The sequence below is a fragment of the Elaeis guineensis genome, chromosome 11 (assembly GCF_000442705.2).
Source record: "Elaeis guineensis isolate ETL-2024a chromosome 11, EG11, whole genome shotgun sequence".
NCBI lineage: Eukaryota > Viridiplantae > Streptophyta > Magnoliopsida > Arecales > Arecaceae > Elaeis > Elaeis guineensis.
Window position 1 is genome coordinate 107,111,255 of NC_026003.2, and position 4,704 is coordinate 107,115,958.

Sequence of the window (4,704 nt, forward strand, 5' to 3'; positions counted from 1 at the left end):
TAGCCAAACTGCAAACACAATGATTACAGTCAATATTTATAGTGCAACATTGGTCAACAATTTGAAGTCATCATTCTGGATTCCATTATGACAGCTGCTATCTAAGTACCAGGTTCTTGGTCCCACCTTGCCATTGCTACGCTGGGAATGAGCCTATTTACATCATTAATTGTCAATACGAAATCACCATCATAATAATGGACTACTGACATAAGAGTTTTAGTTGCAAAGTTGTCATAATTCCCAAGGTCTACGTTCTCTTCCCCATGCTAATCCCAGGTAACCACGTAAATTCCTGTGGAGACAAACTGCAATACTACATGGACAATTCGAGACGTTTGCCCCGGTGGGAAGCAATAATGTTTTTTAGAAGGTCCCTGATCAATTAGAAGACAAGATAAGAAAGCCAACTCTCAGGGATATTTGTGAGGGGGTCTATCCAGTTTTCAGGAATATTGGGAATATGACTTTTAAATGGACCACATTTATTGTCTACCATGAGACAGACAAACAGTGTGACTTACCCAATGGCTTCTTTCGTAGCAGAGCATATGGAACATATCAGTTGGGGGGACTCACACTGGCTTTCCATCTCCATTGACTCTTTAGGATGTATTCATATTAAAATTATATAGTTTATTTAATAAAAAAATAAAGGGCCAGCTCTTCTTTACCCACTCCCTGTGTTCCTCTTGATTGAGTTCGAGCAAGCATTCTAGCTATGTAGGCGATTAGAAAAAAATGTTAAGGAAAAATAATACTAAAGCCTCTTTTCCTCTAATATAATCTATGTTCCTAATTAAAAAACCGTGTACTTGTCAATCCCAAAGAACACGAGTCCACCTCCTTAGATTACCCACCCCGAACCCCACCAAAAAAAAGAGAGGAAAAAGTCATGGTATAGAACAAATTAATTTAAATTTATTATAATTTTATTTATTATAACGATCTTTTTCTAAAAGATAAACTTATTAGATAATCGCCCACACGGAGGCGGGGCTTATCTCTCACGAAAATAAGTTCATATTTATCAATTCTAATAATTAAATTATTCAATTATTATCACTTATTAATATGTTACTTGTTATTAAAAAAAAAAGGAATGGAAAAGTACCAAATGGCCCAAAAGGTTTCCAGCTTTCTCTTTTAGAGAGAGAGAGACGCCTCCATTCCCCTCCCTCCTTCCCCTCTCTCTGCGTCCATGATGACTTGATAAAGAAGAGGAAAGAGAGCGGTGATCAAAAAAAAGGTACCTTTTTCCTCATCTTTTCCCTCAACTTCTGAGCTATATAATTTGTTACTTCCCCAGGAGGTATCTGGAGGATGCCATCCCGGCCACCGCCGGGGCCGGCGGACCCGCCGGACCCCACCGCCGCCGCTCTCCCGCACCACCACCGCCACAACCACCACCCCCACCACCCCCGCCACCACCCCATCCTGCTCACCGTGGTGGCCACGGCGGTCGCTCTCACCTTCCTTGCCCTAACCACTGCCTTGCTGGTCATGCTCCTGTACCGCCGCCTTGCCCGCGGTGGCGGCGGCTCCCACCGCCGATCTGAAGCCCCCTCCGCCTAACCCCCTCCGCCGGTTCTCATACTCCGAGCTCCGTCGCGCCACCGCGTCCTTCTCCCCCTCAAACAAGCTAGGGCAGGGCGGATTCGGCTCCGTCTTCCGAGGCGCCCTCCCATCCGGCCAGGAGATCGCCGTCAAGGTCATGGATTTTGGCTCCCTTCAGGGGGAGCGCGAGTTCCAGAACGAGCTCGCCCTTGCCGGGAAGATGCTCTCCATGGGGTCGTCGCCGGACCGGGGGTGGGTGGTCACTCCTCTCGGGTACTGCTTCTCCGACGAGAAGCGCCACAGTCGAGGGTGGTGGCGGCGGCGGCGGATGGAGGCGGACGAGGAGGAGGAGGAGGTGGTGGAGGCCTCCGCCACCGGCGGAGGAACGGGGCGGAGGCTCCTGCTGGTGTACGAGCTGATGCACAACGGGAGCCTCCAGGACGCTCTGCTCGACCAGCGGTGCCCGGAGCTCGTGGACTGGGACCGCCGGTTCTCGGTGGCGCTCGACATCGCCCGCGGCCTTCAATTTCTCCACGCCGTGTGCGATCCCCCGGTCATCCACGGCGATATTAAACCCAGCAACATCCTCCTCGACGCCCGGCTCTCCGCCAAGATCGCCGACTTTGGCCTCGCCCGCCTCAAGACCCCCGTCACTCACGAGCCCCAAACCGCCACCGCCGCCCGGCCTCCAATTTGTCCGACGATGAGGTGGTCATCGAGATCGATCTGGATAAGCCCGTGGCCGATGATTTCAAATCCATTTCGAATGATAGGAAGAAGGAGCCAGCGGTGGGAGGAGGAGAAGATGATGGTTCCATCGTGGGAGAGACGGCCGAGAGCACCACGACGACGGTCGGATTCGAGGAGACGATCGGATGTGGGGGCTTAGCCCCCGAGAAACCCCAGTGGAAGATGAGATCTTTACTACGGCATCGCCGGTGGAAACAGCAGCGACTTTGGATGTGGCATCGACTTCGGAGGCAGGAGGAGGATTCGATATCATAAGTCTGGATAGTGAGAAGGATCCTGCAGCCTCTGCAGCCAGAAAGGAGGCCGGAAGAAGAGCGGGCTTGGCAGAGACTGGTGGTGGCGGCAGCAAGCTGGTGGCGGACCAAATTCCGAGTCGGGCGGTGGTGTCAAAGACTACGTGATGGAATGGATTCGTTCGGAGATCAAGAAGGAGCGGCCTAAGAGTGATTGGATTACAGCTTCGACCGCTTCCGCTGAGGATTGCTTGCCGAAGCCATTGTCAGGGGGAGGTCGGAGTGGAAGAAGAAGAAGCGGCGGCGGCGAATGGAATGGTGGGCTTTGTTGGATGAGGAGCAGTCGAATGACAAGGAGAAGAGCCGGCGAGCTAGGGAGTGGTGGCGGGAGGAGTTCTGCGAGGAGCTCATGAAGAAGTCTAAGAGAAATAGTGAGAACAGAGAGCAACAGTGGCGGCATAAAGACAAGGACTTGGCATCGCCTTCAGACCGGAGGAAGAGGAGGAAGAAGAGCTGGAGCCGTGGCAGCCGGCCCAGTGTGGACGGGTGGACGGAAGGCATCAATGGGGAGATGAGGAGCACTAGAAGGAGGAGCAGCCAGGACTGGGCGAGCGGGGAGATCCCGAATGGCACGGTGAGCAGCACCCCAAGCATGAGGGGCACCGTCTGCTACGCCGCCCCCGAGTATGGCGGCGGTGGACCGCTCTCGGAGAAGTGCGACATCTATAGCTTTGGTGTGCTTCTCCTGGTTCTGGTATCAGGCCGGCGCCCGCTGCAAGTGACGGCGTCGCCCATGTCGGAGTTCGAGAGGGCCAACCTCATCTCATGGGCGCGGCACCTGGCGCACTTGGGAAGGCTTCTTGATCTTGTCGACCCTTCCCTTCGAGCTGTGGACAGGGAGCAGGCACTTCTTTGCATCATGGTCGCCCTCCTCTGCCTTCAGCGGTCTCCGGCTCACCGGCCATCGATCAAAGTGATAATTGGGATGCTCACCGGCCAGTCTCAGCCTCCGCAGCTCCCATTGGAGTTCTCACCATCATCACCTGGTGGCTTTCCCTTCAAGTCCAGAAAGAAGGCTCGGTGAGTTAGTAATCTTTATGGGCATTAGTTCTTCGTGTTTGTTGTTTACCATTCTAAATTTTCCATCTAAAATTCTGAAGAAAAAGGGAAGCAATGTCATTAAGAATTCAACAAGATTAGCGTTCAATTCCAATTTTGAGTGTGAAGGATCCTTTTAATGCAGTTAGGTTGTAGGGATCTAAATTCTTCACTGTTGGTAGAGAAGCAATTCAAATCAATAAAGTACCTTTTGTCCTGGTAGATTGAAAGGGATCTTGCCTTTTCATGTGCATGTAGGTATTGCTTTCTGGGCCATGTGAACTTACTGTACCTTCATCCTTCTCAGTTCATTTCTTATTGCCAGCCAAGCTCTGGCCCCAGTTCCGCCGTGTCTTTTGTTTCAAACTTACGCTGTTAAAAAGAAAAAATTTCTCATAGATTCTCACACTTCCTTTTAGCAATGACCAGATTCCCTATAAGTTGATGCAATCACTGTTTCAGATTTTTTTTTTTTTTTCCCTGGTGTTATGTAGTCTTACTTCCCAATATCTATGCTTTTTGAAAAAGACTTCTACTTTCTGCCATGAGGTTTGCACTACCATGCTAGTATGGCATGGTCTTCAGGTTTGGCCTGTTATGGGCCTTGTCATGGCATTCCTGGTCCAAGAATCCCTACCCAGGTGGAAGAGACTGGATTCGGGGAGTGGTCCACATAGTTAGGTAGGGCAGAGTTAGTCAAGGAGAACCTTGGAACCTTAGCATGTATCAGACTTTGCAAGGTAATGAATAAGTCTTATGGGTTGTACTATAACAATTTGTTCAAAAGTTTAGGAAGTTTTAAATTCTTTAACACTACTGCATGAAAAATATTTTTCGACTCTACGTGGTTGCTGATGGCATGAATTTTGTAAATTTTCGGTAACCCCATATGACCAAAATGATGGTCCTATTCTTGGGCATATGTATTAAGGCTGGTCTATATATATGACTGATGTTGATTAGAGTCTGTCAAGTATTTAATGCATTTTTTTTTCCTTTTGTCTTTAAACTTCTGGAATCTTCCAATAAAATAATCCAAAAATGATGATATTATTGGTCACCCATC

The 4,704-nt window shown here is 49.6% G+C and overlaps 1 pseudogene; it reads left to right on the plus strand.

Moving 5' to 3' along the window:
• The first annotated feature begins 1,112 nt into the window (after positions 1 to 1,112).
• LOC105054290 (receptor-like serine/threonine-protein kinase At2g45590) lies at positions 1,113 to 3,860 on the plus strand (annotated as a pseudogene).
• The last annotated feature ends 844 nt before the right edge of the window (positions 3,861 to 4,704 follow it).